Below are 16738 nucleotides of genomic sequence, written 5' to 3' on the forward strand. Positions count from 1 at the left end.
TCTAATTATGCTTGACTTTTCTTGCAATGATCGATATGATCCTTTAGTTGATCCAATCATTTTCTTGCAATGATCGATATGATCCTTTAGTTCATCCAATCTCTTCTTGAGACTCTCTTTCCTTCTCTAACTAACTTTTCAAATATGAAATTTTCTTCTTGGAAAAATATTCTTTCTCCTTTCTTCATAACTCTATTCTATAACTTCTCCATTAGCATTTCTTGATTTGTTTTTTCAGCCTCAAGGGTTACTAATCTTTTAAATTCACCATCCTTATATTCCTGCATTGGAAACACACCTTCATCACATCTTGATGAATCAACTTAAAAAAATGACATCAACATCTTTAATAACCACAAAATCATCATAGCTAGGTTGGCAAGGAAAATGTCCATGACTGAAAAATACTATTTTCCATACCTTTTACCAATAAAATCAGTTCTTCAGGTTTTGCAACACTCTTAACTTGTTTGCATCTCTTCTTCTTTTGAGAAATTTTCCTCATGTTTTTTGCGATGGTCCCATGGTCTACCCACAAGTGACCAAGCTTCTTCGAGATAACTTTGCTTTAATACCAATTGTTTTAAATGGCCTCATTATTAATAGGCGGGAGGGGTGAATTAGTATAATGAAAAATTTTAGGGGCTCATATTCACAAGTGGGTTAATTTTCCATCATTTTTCCAAAAAAAAAAGATTCACGCAAACTTTACAATATAAAATATTTTACCTTTATAATCACTAAAATTATACAGAGAGTATATATAAAATCATTATAAATTTGAATAATTTTACAAATACATCAATAAACATTTTATAGTTTACATATTAGGGACTAGTGAGATTTGCCAATGTTTTTAAACTTCAAGATAAATTTCTATCCTTAAAATTTTCCATGATCAATAGTGACTGTAGTAATATAAATCTTATCTCCTCTTACCAAAGTAATAAACCATCAACAAACTGTGACATCAATAGAAAAAATCATGTAAAATCAACATAAAACACCATAAATAATATCAATGCATGCACATAAAAGAACATAGTTGCTTATGGTGGAAAACTCTCTCGAGGAAAAAAAGCCACCTACTGCTACTGTTGCTTAAAATGCTATTATGCTAAAAAAATTATTACATATAAGAGCTATCACCCAGTAGCTGGAAGGATCGATTACTAAGACAATGTGCTAACAATATCATTTGGAAAGCCTCTTCTCTCACGACTCTATGAACAACCATTCGCTAGAATAGACCACAACCAACAAGCCTCACCCAACACCACTGGACTTTGGAGAGATATTATTCCTATTATTATATGTCTACTATAAGGTACTGAACTTATCTACACACTGTCTGTAATGAATCCTCATTCCTTCAACACCTCCATGTCAACCATGTTTCATGCATGTTCAAAATGGGCTCTCAACCCTGCTTAACATGAGCAACCTAGCAGCTACATTGATCTGAAAATGATAAGCTCATATACACACCCTACTAAACATAACTACAGGTATACAATATGTTAGATAGAACATTGTAGCACAATATCACTCTCACTCTCACACCATCAATAAACCAACTGACATAAGTATAAACCAAAATATCCTCAACAATCTCGAAACCAATAGCATGGGAAAATACCATGGTTATGTTAATACCTTTGACACCTATACCATGATAATCTCCAAACCAATACCATTGGAAAATACCATGGTTATGCCAATACGAAGGACACTTGCACCATTGTAATATCCATGTCAATAACACAGGCAAATACAATGGTTATGCCAATACCATGGACACCTGTACCATCGTAACCTCCAAGTCAGTGTCACAAGACAATACAATGGTTATATAATAGCACAGACCCCTATACCATGGTAATCTCCAAGAAAATACGATCAGCATATACCATCGTAAAACCAATACCTGAAACGCCAGTAAGAAGTGCTGACCTAGACACAAACCAATAGTAATAATATGCACATAAGCAACTGAGATAATCCAAACCAAGCTACTCCAGAACCATCTATCACACTCATCCACACTTGAGCCATGAGCCACTCAAGCCAACTATAGTAGATGCCTAGGTTAACATTAATTCCAGCCATCAAACGCTGAAACACAACAATTGCACCATCAATGGCAAGACAAATGTGGTTGTGTACCTAAATGTTATAACAATATTTTCCAAAATGCGATCAGATCATTTGCATCATCTCAAATAAATATTTGAACTATGTAGAAAGTACAATATCTCACTCAATCCCAAGAAGAATATTCTTTCCATATCTAAAAAAAATCTATTGGGTCACAACATAGCTAAAAATTGGATAATTGTCGATCCAGATTGAGTCAGAGAAATCATAGAAATTCCATTCTCAAATGGAACGAAGGCTTCACAATCTTTCTTGGATAAGATAAATGCCATCCAAAAATTCTTATCTATCTTTTTCCAAATTGTAAAGTCACTACGAACATGATTAAGAAATTTACTACCCTTGAATTGAATGAAAAGGAAAAGTATGCCTTTGCCAAAACTATTGAAGCTATTGTTGAGGCCTCTTCCCTATTTAGTCCTAACTTCAACAAGGAATTCATGCTTTACACATTCACATCAAACTCTTAGCCTTCCAATTGATTTCATACAAAAGGACAATGAAGGATATTAGTGGCCCATATCATTCATGAGTAAAAGTATTCAAGGATCTGAGTCTAGCTACCCTAATATTGATAAAATATCTTATGTAATGTATAAATCCTTGAAGCACTTCATGCCCTACATCCTGAAGAGCAATATGAAGGTGATTATTACTCATCCTTCAATCAGATATTTTTTCATACAGAAGGATTTGAGGGAATGAAGATCCAATTGGTTGACATATTTATAAGAGCTTGACCTTAGGTTGAAGCTAGCTCTTGCTATTAAATGTCCTAGAATGTATGAATTAGCTGCAGGAGTTATGGATCCTTAAATCAAAAAATGATATGCTTGGAAGAAGAAATGGACATGTATAAATTTTATTTTATAGATGCACCTACTTTGAAACCATCTTGGTAAAGTGAATTGAGACAATAAATTTTGGAACATGGTACTTATCGTTTATAATTGATAATAAAACAAAAATGAACTACGAGACTCAAGTCTACTAAATATTAGTTAATCCATGGATTTATGTTTAGAGAAAATCATAATATGGTCTTATTTTGGTGCTTAAAGTCTTTTGAGGTGGATAAAGTCCTTGGATAACTTCATCGTAGACCAGTTGGAGGCCAATTTTTATGCAAGACTACAACACACAAAATTATTCGAGTAGGTTACTATTCACACACATTATCTAGAAATGGTCACACATATTCTTGGTAGTGTCCTATCTTCTAATTATGTGGTGGAAGGGAGAAAAGGTCAGTAGCCCCATTATAACCGATTGAAGGAGAAGAAACTTTTCAACAATTGGGATTGGATATCATTGGTGACATTTTCCCACATTGGTCTAAGTAGCATAAGTACATTATTATGACTAAAAATCATTTCATGTAATGGGTCAAGGCGATTCCTTTAAATCTAGTAAATGATCAAATGGTGATGTAATTCATTGATAAAAAACATTATCACCATCTTTGGAATTTTGACTTCTCTTGTCGTTGATAATGCCACATACTTTTCATCATTGAAATTATATGAGTTTTGTTTAGATAAAATAATTGTACTTAAACATTCTTCTAACTATTAACCCTCTGGAAATGAATTGGTTGAATCAAGTAATAAAAATAAGATATGTATTATCAAGAAAATTGTTCTTCCCCACAAATGAAATTGGCCTAATTCCTTATCAATTTCTCTTTCGATTGATATACTATGCCAAATTCTTCCCTTCGTACCTTTCCTTATTTCATAGTTTACAGGAAATAGAAGATCATGTCTCCTCACCTTTACCTACTTTCCTTATGAATTTCATAAGAATATCATGGTAGATCATGTTCCATCATGCAAAGTAGGATCAAAACCCTCTTGAAGCTTGAAGAAGAAATGAAAAAGGGTTGTGACAAGTTTGCATCTCATCAAAAAATAACGAAGTGATGGTTTCACAAAATGATCTTAGGTGATAAATAATTTTGTTTGGGCAACCTTGTCTTAAAATGGGATAAAGCCCATGAGGACATGGGAAAACACACCAACTTCTAGTCCATGTGGCTTGGTCCATTTTAGATCCATGAAAATCTTGGCTTGCACACATATACATTGCAAACATTGAATGGGGATATCGAGTCCCTTCCCATTAACTATGAAGACCTTAAGTTATTCTTTTAGTAATATCACTTTGAGTTGCTTTCCCTTTTGTATATGTTTTTTTAATTGTGTCCCGTTTCCTTTATGTTGTTTTCATTTTATTTTCTTTATTGTATTGATTATATTTCATTTTCCTTACATATTTTTCTTTTGGTTTTATGTTAGGCCCTTGTATATAAATAAGAGTCCTTGTACATAAATAACTTTCCCATCCTAAGGATAAATGGTTTTATGTTTAATGAAATAAATGAAATTGTAGTAACTGTTCACCAATTGGATAATAGTAGATGTTCTTTAACTAGTTTAGTCCTAAAAAACTTAATTATTTAGTATCATCTCGAATGGAAAATAAGAATTGGATCATGTGGGGAACTCAACTAAGTTGATAAACATGTAGCTTCAATAAGATGTTCACAACTTAATTGGTTTTGGATTCATAAATTTTGTACTCAAATCTATCAATCCAATTGTTAGAGAAGGGATGGGCAGAAAATCATAATGCAATCAAACCAATTTGAAAAAATATTTAAGTCTTTGAAACATAACGAACAACCTCTTTGGTCATAAAATAAGTCAGGACCTCTCATCCACCTTGCACAATGAACACCTATATAATGAAAAATTGCATGAAAGGAAAAAATAAAATAAAAAGGGAAAATGCATGAGAAATGATTATTACATGGAGAGGTAATGCAAGAAAGTTCATCAAGGCTCTAGATGCTTGCTCACAGTGAAGCAATGCATGTGATTTATTCAGTGATTGTAACCAGGCTATGGGTTCTCATTGGTACTGGAGCAACACTGGAGACTCATATCAAATTATGAACATTTTAAACTAACATATATAATATCTCCATCTCTTATCAAATATTTTAGTATCTAACTCATGTTATAGACATTTTTGTGCCTAACAGCATGAAGCATGAAATATCGATAATCTGAGGGATCCAAAGTCCCTAAACATGTTGTTCCTACCCCTAGAGGAACAAGGTCAGCAAACCACAGCACTAAAAATCAGTTCTCCACCTGAAAACACTCAAAAACAAGCTGTTTCGGGATCATGTCAGCTGCTCCACTGAGCATCTGCGCTGAATGTCAACTGCTCCACTCTGTACCTGCGCTGGGTGAGATTGGCCAAGTGGCACAGTCATTCTGCAAGGTGTCAAATGCCCAGGAAGCTTCCAAACTGACACTTGGGTCAGGGAATTCGCCTTGTGATGAGTAAGAGGGTCTTGATCTCCAAGTGGAAGCAAGAATCTCCAAGTGGACTCAAGAACTGAAGAATAACTAAAGTGGGAGAGGACACTAGTCAGCTTCATGACAGCCTCAAGCTGACTCATCCTTTCTCCAAAACTCCTATATATAGAGCTCTCTCAGGAGGTCTAGGGAGGCTGGAATTTTGTGTAAGTAAGGAAGTGTTGTTGGTTTGAGTATAGAACTATTGGGTGATTTGCTTGAAGGAGGTGAAGAGGAGATTTCTTTCTGCTGGGAGGTGTTGCTGGATTGGGCCTACTATGGTTGTAACACTCTCAGAACTTTACTTCTTCCATTAATAAAGTATTTGAGGTTCTTCTATATGCATGTGTCTCATTGGTGAATTGATGCTTGTATATTTGATCTATTCTAATCCCTGAATCGATTATGGATGTATGCTTCTTGTAGTTTCCTTTTCTTGTGCTTTTACAGGATCTTTGTGTAGCTGGGCTAGTGAAAGAGCAAGGAGCTAGGAGCAAGCAACAAAGAGGGAATATTGGATCAACCATTAGCGGAAGATAACGGTTAGTGGATCCCCTTCTTCTTCTCTCTCTCATCTCATAAAGAAGTAATCTTGAATAGCTTTGCATTCGGTTGTTGCTGAGGTACTATCACCCTTAGAGTGGGATAGGGTCATTCCGTATTGGATACTTTTCCCAACAACAAATTGGCGACTCCGCTGGGGATCGTATCTTGTTGGTTGTTTGTGTTTTTTCTATTCATTTCATAAACAAAGGGAGTACCGAATCGAACTGTATTTGGATCTTTCATACAAAGTAGAGGGCAGCTACTCTAGCTCTATTTCTGGGCAAGTTTATGATTTGAAGAGCTGATCCACAAGGACTCTAATAAGCTCTTAGTGATAGCTTTTCATCCTCCTTTCCATCCCTTAGTGTGTCCTTGACTGATAGCTTCTGATTTGAGAAAAAACTGTGAATTTTTGAGCAATCTGTGACCCGGAAACCAAGAGAAACGAAAGTTTCGTTCTTCAGTGTAGGCTGTACAAAGGCTGTCTGCATTTCAGCGCAGTTCCCGAAGGGGCTACCTGCGCTAAAGGTCAAACAGACAGTGTCCCACCTGCGCTGGACCAGTCTTGCCTTGTGCTACTGGGGTTTCCTGCTGTTTCTTGCCCTGTTTTCACTCTTGTTTTTGTTGTTTGTTACCAGTCAATGTGCCTATCTGAAACCAACTTTCCTTGTCACTATTCCGCCTCGGTTGTATAGATAAACTGTGTTTGTTCTTTGTGTATTTCTTGTACATTTACAGTTTCCCATAACGAAAAGTGAACTAGTCTTGTTGTGGCCTCTTAGATCTAGACCTGTGATTAAGTGTCGCTTTGATCTTAAGAGTTAGTTTGTTTGCTGTTCATAGCTGATTGAGCTTGTCGCTTTCATCACATGGTTTGAATTTATATATTTCTAGTGTCGAAACAAGTAAATCTTAAGGTGTCTTTTGATTTTGGACAAACTTGTTTGCCTTCGCTTGAAATTGAATTCGAAATTATACAACAGCTTTCTTTTTGTATTGCACCAACATTAAGAAAGAGAAAAGAAATACTTGCATTGTGCACGTGCATTATGACAGTTTGCATGTTGATTTAGGGAAAATGCATTAGTGTGTGCTCTATGATCTGTGTGAAAAGGTGTTATCTTTCTTTTCCCTCAGTGGTTAAGGTTTTCAAAGTTGAAAGATTGAAAAGCTTGCTTATCATCTTAGACTGCATTCAGGAGTGTTACTATACATCTCGTGGTGATCCATAAAGGCAAACTGCTAAACAAGATCAACCTTAAAATAAATTGAATTTACATAACAACGCATTGAAACATAATGCAAACACATAGAGGTCTAAGCTAGAGACATGTTCCGGCGTCGTTAAACGTGATATCTTAGCGTTGAGTGGTTGGGTGATTCCTCCAAGGTGAAGCGATAATTATCAATACGGACTTGTGCTCCCACGTACCGTCGCGTATATATTGGGAGACCCCTATAGGATCAAAGCCTTTATCCATAAGAAACTGTGTCGGCCGCCCTACTAATCGCAATGCAGTGAACACAGCATTCACGAAGATCGACCACTCGTACCGTAAAATGTATTCTGTGGTTTTGCGAAAAGTTTGGCACACCCTCTGCCTAGAACTCCAGAGCAGTTTCTTTTGGCCTTTTTCAAACTCTATAACTGAAAAAGTCCATCCGAGCATTTGTCACTTCGGGCTCGTTAAAACATCGAAGGAGACTAGAGTCATCTTTAGCTTTTTCTCGACTCTTAAAAAGTGAAAAAGCAAGTTGTGTCTAAAGCGTCGTTATAAAATTTATTTTAAACGGAACATAATCACCTTCTATTCCCGCGTGGATCTGTAGGTTGAGAACATGGAACGCCCCAACCAAGGAATTCCACATGATGGAAATCCTAGTCCTTTCTCCTCTTGGGGAGAAGTTGGTGCGCCCCACATGGCCACATTGTCGCTTCCAGGACTGACAATTGGCCTGCCTATTTGGCTATTCTCAACTAATGTAGTTCAGAACACCATGGTTCCTGAACAGTCGAGTCAACAGTTAGATGAGTCTAGAGCTGCCCACTGGCCTTCTACTTCCCATAACTCTTCCTCCAATCCTTTATCTTCGAAAGGTGGGGCTAGCAAAAGCCAAGCTCCCATGGAGAAGAAGGAAAAGAAGAAGAAAGTGATCCAGGTGGATATTGGTGGCCACCTGCCAAGTCCACCTGGACCCCCACCATTGTCTTTCTCAGCATTTTCAGTTTTCCTTAATTGTAGCACAACTTACTATTTTTAGCAGTTTTTCGGGTCCTGAACTTCCGGAGCCGTTTTGAGGCCCTAAACGACGTTTTTTTGGGAATCCGAGGGCAACACAACATGGACTGGTGTTGCCCGTTCCAACAATGATAGTGCTCGGATAGATCTTTCTAATGAGCTATTGTACGCGTCAAACGGAGATCATATGCCAAAGTTACGACCTGGGGAAGTTGATGTACCAACTTACCCCCAAACAGGGCCCACAGTTTGGCGTTTCATCTCCTAGGGTTAGGTTTTGGAATGTTAAGGGTTTTTCCATTGTTTCTCAACAATAAATAGGCCTTCGAGCCTCATTTTAACATAGTTCAGAGGCATGTAGCCATCACATCTCTTCTCAAAGATAAGCTACCATCGCCCTAGCTAGTTTATTTCCATTTCTGTCTGTAAGCATATTTCAGTATTTTCCATTAATGAAATGAAGTATTATTTCCGCTGCATCTTTGTGTATATGGTTATCTCTGTAATTTGTTGCGTTCCTGTTTAAATCCGGATCAGTGGTATCAGAGCGGTCTGCTTTTTCTCTGTTTTTCTTTGCATGTCCCCAACAAGGTCGGGATATAAGGAGTTAGGGCTTGAACTGGTTGAACCTTTGAAAGACCAGCCTCGCAAATCCCGACGGCCTCCCATGGCGGACTGTTGTAGGGAAAAGTATCCGACTCGGATGACCCTATCCCACTCTAAGGGTGATAGTACCTTAGCAACAACTGTAAAACAAACTACTTAAGGTTTACTTCTTTATGAAAGCAAAAGAGAATGGAGGAATGCACTAACCGTTGCCTTGCGCTTAATGTCGAATCCAAACTCTTCTTTATGGCTGCTTGCTCCCAGCTCCTTGCTCTATTGCTAGCCCAGCTACAATGAGATCTTGCAAAATAGCAAAGAAGGAAACTACAAGCAACATGCAATCATAACTGATTCATAGATTAGTGTAAATCAAATATACAATCATCACAATATAGCATTGAAACAAGAGCATATAGAAGAACCTCAATAGCTTTTATTAATGAAGAAGTAAAGGTTCTGAGAGTGTTACAACCATGGAAGGTCCTAATCCAGCAACACCTCCCAGCAGGAAGAATTTCTCCTCTTCACCTCTCTCAAGCAATCACCCAATAGCTCTATAGTGAAACCAACAACATATCATTACATTGCACAAAATTCCAGCCTCCTGAGCTCATAGGAGAGAGCTCAATATATAGATGAATTGAGAAAGGATGAGTCAGCTTGCAACTGATGTGTAGCTGCCTTGTGTCGTCTCTCTCTTCAGTTAATCTTTAGTTGATCTTCAGTTCTTGAGTCCACTTGGTGAACTTTGCTTCCACTTGGAGAAACAGAGCCTCTGACTCATCACAAGGCGAAATCCCTGATCCAAGTGTCATTTTGGAAGATTCCAAAGCAATGACTCATTATGCCACTTGTCCCATCTCGCTCAGCGCAGGTGGCCTTTGTCCCACTTGCTTTGCAACGCAGGTACACCATGGAGCAACTGAGTTTCAGCGCAGAAACCTAGTGGAGCACCTGCTTTGATTTCAGGATTGCTTGTTTTTGAGTGTTTTCAGGTGGAGAACTAATCTGAGAGCTGTTCGTTTGCTGACCTTGTTCCTCTAGGGGTAGGAACATCATGTTTAGGGAACTTTGGATCCCTTGGATTATTGACAATTCATGCTTGTTGCTGTAAGGCAAAAAATTGTCTATAACAGATGCCCCCTAAAGTATGAGGTCGTTTATCGGGTGAAATGCTTTATTGAGGGGATCCGAAGTTCATTCAATCTGCTGAGAAGTGTCCTGTAATAAGATACAATACAATACATTATTTTTCATACATTTTCATGATCTAGCTGAGGCGGGCATTCCCATGCTCAGCTTTATAAATACATTTTGGTACATAGAACAGACGATCGTCTGATTGTAGACTGATAATTCTCTGCTGAAATTATCATCCTTTGAGAAGGATGATCATCTGCTGTAATGATGTACATATCAAATGTCTTTATGTCCTGAATATATATCGCAGCCCGGATGGATGAAACTAGATCCGGGGTCTTCAATCTCTTCCGATCTTCACTCGATGTACAAGTCGATCCATGTGAGAATTTCTTGAAGTCGAACATGGAAAGACATCGCTTGATTACCGGTCAATGATGTAAACCGTTAACAAGCGCAAGAGGAATCACCGATAAGGATGATGACCCTCAAGGTACGGCAGTACAATCCACATGGTGGGAATAAAGGACTTGGCGTCGACCACCATGCAAAATCTTCTGGTCGAAGGTCATTGATGTATACCTGTCGCCGGAAGTGAGAAACTTGCCATTGAGGCATGCAAGCTTCAAAGTACTGAAGGGTGTGTTCCTAGATCAACTCCTTGGATAATGAGCTGATGTCGACAAGGAGCGATCCGTCAAAGGAGGGCCTTAATGAATCCCACATCAGTGACACAGAACGGAGCTAATGATTGTGATGAGGTGAAAACAAACTGTGATGTATGATTCAGGGTGGCGGTCATGAAGTGGATGAAGGATAATGTATGGCAATGGATGGGACACGGTTGACTCTTTGCAGAACCACATCTCTTGAACATATAACGACACTGATGTGATGGATTTGGTAGCATTACCCCAATTGTGGATGGTGTGGCGAGGACCATGGTTATGAGACCGGTGAATGAAACAACCCAACCCGATGTGATACGGAGGACAAAGTGTCATGTTCAAGAGCGACTTGCTACCATTAATGCTGTGAGGTTCTCCCAATTTTTCCCCAGTCATTGTTGACCAGTACCTCTTTATTTTTGTCAAGCTTGAGGATGATAACATATGCTTGTTCTATAACCTGCCCTTCGGGCAAGCCCATCGCTATGTTTTAACGAGCCTAGCGATAGGGAAACTCGTTCTCGTCTAAAGACAAGTTTGTCGCTATTTAATCATTTTAACGAGTCTAACGACAAGGAAAACTCGGTCCTTTTCATTTTTAGAGAGTCTGAAAAGGTACGAAAAGTTAACTCCAAAATTCCTTTTTTGTCTTCTAATCCCTTAAGTCCGAAAAAGTATAAAACCATACATAAGGGATGAATTTTCGATTTCTTTAACGAGCCGAACAAAACAAGCGCTCGATCTTTTTGTGCAATAATCCCTCAGGTCCAAAAAGATTAAAATCTAGAGGAGGGATAGCTCTTCCGGTCCTTTTAACGAGCTGGAAGGCCAAAACTCGGCAAACTTTTCATATTTTACGAGTCAGTGAAAAGAGCTCAAAGAAGACTCGTCTTTTGAGGAACGAGTGATAAATAGGGATAGCAGCAGATTCCAGGTACAGGTTGGAATTCTCCAATCACGGCAGTGTCACAAGGATGGCTAAGTGAAATCACTCTTCGCAGCTGTTCCTCAAAATGGGTAAACACACATATGGAGATGAACGATTGGCCAAATGAACGGATGGAGGTGAGACTGCAAGAACACGACCAAAGGTTTTTAAAACGGCTTTCAAAGGTTACATTTCTCCAGGTTATTTACCGGTTCATTTTTTCTGGATGAGCTTGAACTGTTAGGGAAAGATTGCTCACAATTTATGTTTATTTTTTAACGAGCATGAACTCTATACAAAAACTGCTCGATTCTTGCGTTTATTTTTTAACGAGCATGAACATTGCTAAAACTGCTCGATTATACCAGTCTTAATACAAGGAATGCTTTAGGTGAGGTAATCTTATTTAAGGAGCGATACCTCACTAATTACTCCAATTTGGCAGGTTTTAACTTTTGCCTTTCATCCTTTCTTTATGCAAGCTGGAAACGGCTAATCCTACGAGTTTAACGGGTTAGACCTACGGGTTTAAAGGGAGGACCTAAAAATTTAAAAAATAAATAGTCGTCCCGTGCTTGCACTCCAAAAGGTTTGCATGCCGCCAGGTACAAAGTATAATTTCGAGATTCTGTCCTCTTACTTATTATCCGAAAAATGGTTTTGTTTGCTGCCGCAAACTAAACTCTCTTTTCGGCGATGTCTATCATTAGGTTGCTAAGGATGGTGACCACTTGTTGCAGCAATTTCCACTCTTTCTTCGAAGACTGCCCCTACTCTCTTTCAAAACATATTGTTTTAATGGGTGAGGCTTGACATTCAAAGATGGTGCCTACTTGCTGCCACAAATGGATCTCCTCCTTAGGAGAGCCTACTTTTTTAGACAAAGGGAGCGATTCTTCCGCTTCACATAACTTTGACAAAAGAATTTTATCCTAGAACAACCCTCTCTTCCTTTTTCGGACGGGGTACGGACTAGTCCATTCTTTTGCGGAAATTAACTTTATACCCAAGGTTTTCTCTGCCCAAGGCAGGCCAGGGTGCATGCCCCCTGGGTCCCAGTTCTTTCTTTCCGAATTACTCGCATTCATCGGGAAGTAGAACTGGGGGTGGTGGCATTCCTTGAGTGAATAAACCGTTAAGGGATGGTATTTGACTATTTGCAATGCGTGATCCTGGAAATGAAAGTTGGTCTACGAGCTTGACCATTCTTCCTTCGTGCGGAAAACAGATGACTCTAAAGAGCGAGGACACTATTGCCTCCATGCAATATATATTGTCTTGTCCAAGGAGTAAGTTATAAACCAAGGGTCCCTGGATGACCATGATGTTCATATGAACTGTCTTCCCTTTCAATGTAATCGGAACATTGGGGAGAATCCCTAACGGGTGACTGGTTCCTTTATTAAAACCTGATAGATTTCTCATCTCAGGTAAAAGCGCCGGGCAACCCAGTGCTTTCCAAGCAATAGAGGAAAGGATACTCACAGATGCCCCTTCATCAATGATAGTTCCAGCCATCACCATTCTGTAGATTTGGACTATGATTCTGAATGGGATACTGGCTGGTAACCGGGGTCTGCCTAGTTGGTTCCAATCAAAGGATACAACTAGGTTGCTTGGTGGTGGGACCGAATATATGACTGGATACGACTCTGCCGATGTTCCTTCCTGCGATAAAGGAATGGGCGCATTGCCCTGATGCTCATCAGAGTCTGTGTTGATGAAAAGAATATGGACGGTGTCATCCTTATCCTCTTCAGTGAGGGTGTCATTTGAAGATGGGTCTTCAATGACGGAGTCATTGGAGGATGAAACCTCTGAAGGAAGAACCGGGTCAACTGCCGTTTCGACCTTTAGACTTTCGTTTGGTCTGGATTCAGTAGGTTCATTCTCAATGACTGACACTTCAGCCGACCACTTGAGTGGGTCAGCTGGATTTTCAACTACCGAGGTATTAGGCGCGAGTTTTTGGTATCCAGGAGGAAGTCGTAATGGTGAAACTGGACGATCTTCTAAAACTCTCTTTGCCTCATCTAAGAATGGACATCGGTGGATAGCATGCTCACCTTCACACAGCATACAGGGTGATCTTGGTCTCCCTCTTCGTCCTTCACTCTCGCTAGTCGACGGACTGCAATCAACATGACTACCAGAGGTTGATGCTACCGGATTGTGCAACCTTGGGGACCAATCCCTTAGTATTTGGGGAATACAAGGACAATCACGATGGAAATGGGCCCCTTTGCAAATGACACATGGTGATTTAGGCCCGGTCGGTGCAGTGTGTGGGGTTTTGTCAGCTATCTTTTGCTTGCCCCCAGTCGCCTTCGCCATAGGCCCCTTCTGCTTCTTTTCTCTCTTCTTCTTTCCCTTCTTCTCCATGGGAGGCTGACTTTTGCCAGCTCTACCTTACGAAGATGAAGGATCAGAGGAAGAATTATAAGAAGTGGAAGGCTGGTGGGTAGCTCTAGATTGGTGTGACTATTGATTCGACTGCTCAGGATTAGTGGCGATCTAGACTACGTTAGTTGAAAAGAGCCATACAGGTAGGCCGATTGTCAATCCTGGAAGTGACAATGTGGCCATATGAGGCGCACCAACATCTCCCCAAGAGGAGAAGGGATTTGGACTTCCACCAAGGTTACTTCCTTGGTTGGTGGGCTCCATAATTTTCAACTGAAAGATCAACGTGGGAATAACAGGTGATTATGTTCCGTTTAAAATAAATTTTATTAACGACGCTTTTAGACACAAACTTGCTTTTTCATGTTTTAAGAGTCGAGAAAAAGCTAAAGATGACTCTAGTCGCCTTCGATGTTTTAACGAGCCTGAAGTGACAAATGCTTGGATGGACTTTTTCAGCTATAGAGTTTGAAAAAGGCCAAAAGAAACTGCTCTGGAGTTCTAGGCAGAGGGTGTGCCAAACTTTTCGCGAAACCACAGAATACGTTTTACGGTACGGGTGGTCGATCTTCGTGAATGCTGTGTTCACTGCATCGCGATCAGTAGGGCGGCCGACACGGCTTCCTATGGATAAAGGATAATTGCCTATAGGGGTCTCCCAATATATACGCGACGGTACGTGGGAGCACAAGTCCGTATTAGTGCCACCGACTCTCAGGAGGAATCACCCACCTTCGTAGAGATCGACAGTCACTATGTTTAACGATGTCGGAACACGTCTCTACCTAGACCTCTATGTGTTTGTGTTATGTTACAAAGCGTTGTTATGTAAATTGGATTTATTTTAATGTTGATCTTGCTTAGCAGTTTGCCTTTAAGGATCACCACGAGATGTATGTAACAAATTCCTGAATGTAGTCTAAGATGAGAAGCAAACTTTTCAATCTTTCAACTTTGAAAACCTTAACTACTGAGGGAAAAGAAAGGCAAATCTTTTCACACAGATCATAGAGCACACACTAAATGCAAATTTTTCCTAAATCGTCAAGCAAACAGTCAAATGCAAAATGCACAATGCATGTATTTTCTTTTCCCTTTCTTAATGTGGATGGGTTACAAAAAGAAAGTTGTTATATAAATTTGATTTCGATTTAAAGCGAAAATAAACAAGCTTGTCCAAAATCAAAAGACACCTTAAGATTTACTTGCTTAATCACTGGAAATACATGAAATCAAACCACAATGACGAAAGTAAAATGACTAATCAGCTATGGACAGCAAACAAGCTAACTCTTTAGACCAGCAAAAAGCCTAACACAGGTTCAGATCTAAGAGGCCAAAAGCAAGACTAGTTTACTCTTCGTTATGGGAAATTGTAAATGAGTAAGAAATACAAAGAACAAGTACAATTTCGTTATATAACAGAGGTAGAATGATGGCAAGTAATGTTGGTTTCAGAACAGGCACAAGACTGACACCTAGCAGCAAAATCTAAGTGAAAACAGGCAAGAGAAGGGAGGAAACCCCAAATGCACTAGGCAAATTTGGGCCAACGCAGGTGCTGCACAGCCAATCTGGCTCTCAGCGCAGGTAGTCCCTTCGGGACCTGCGTTGCAAAGCAGGTAGCCTGTGTACTACCTGCTTTGGAAAACGAAACTTGCGTTGTTCACAGTTTCCGGGTCATAATTTTCTCAAAAATGCACAGTTTTTGCTCAAATCAGAAGCAATCAGTCAAGCACACTCAAAGGGATGATTAGGAAGGTGAAAAGATATCACTAAGAGCTTACAAGGATCCTTGTAGATCAGCTCTTCAAATCATGAACTTGCTCAGAAATGAGCTGGAGTAGCTGTCCTCTACTTCACTTTTGATATAGTCAAAAGCTTTTCGATTTGGTACTCTTTTGTTCAGGAAATGAATAGCAAAATACTACCAACACAATCAAACGGATACGACCCCCAGCGCAGTCGCCATTTTGTTGTAGGGAAAAGTATCCAACTCGGATGACCCTATCCCACTCTAAGGGTGATAGTACCTTAGCAACAACTGTAAAACAAACTACTTAAGGTTTACTTCTTTATGAAAGCAAAAGAGAATGGAGGAATGCACTAACCGTTGCCTTGCGCTTAATGTCGAATCCAAACTCTTCTTTATGGCTGCTTGCTCCCAGCTCCTTGCTCTATTGCTAGCCCAGCTACAATGAGATCTTGCAAAATAGCAAAGAAGGAAACTACAAGCAACATGCAATCATAACTGATTCATAGATTAGTGTAAATCAAATATACAATCATCACAATATAGCATTGAAACAAGAGCATATAGAAGAACCTCAATAGCTTTTATTAATGAAGAAGTAAAGGTTCTGAGAGTGTTACAACCATGGAAGGTCCTAATCCAGCAACACCTCCCAGCAGGAAGAATTTCTCCTCTTCACCTCTCTCAAGCAATCACCCAATAGCTCTATAGTGAAACCAACAGCATATCATTACTTTGCACAAAATTCCAGCCTCCTGAGCTCATAGGAGAGAGCTCAATATATAGATGAATTGAGAAAGGATGAGTCAGCTTGCAACTGATGTGTAGCTGCCTTGTGTCCTCTCTCTCTTCAGTTAATCTTTAGTTGATCTTTAGTTCTTGAGTCCACTTGGTGAACTTTGCTTCCACTTGGAGAAACAGAGCCTCTG

Source organism: Pinus tabuliformis, chromosome X, assembly GCF_031772625.1.
Source record: "Pinus tabuliformis cultivar Carrire ecotype Pingquan chromosome X, CPIR1, whole genome shotgun sequence".
Lineage (NCBI taxonomy): Eukaryota > Viridiplantae > Streptophyta > Pinopsida > Pinales > Pinaceae > Pinus > Pinus tabuliformis.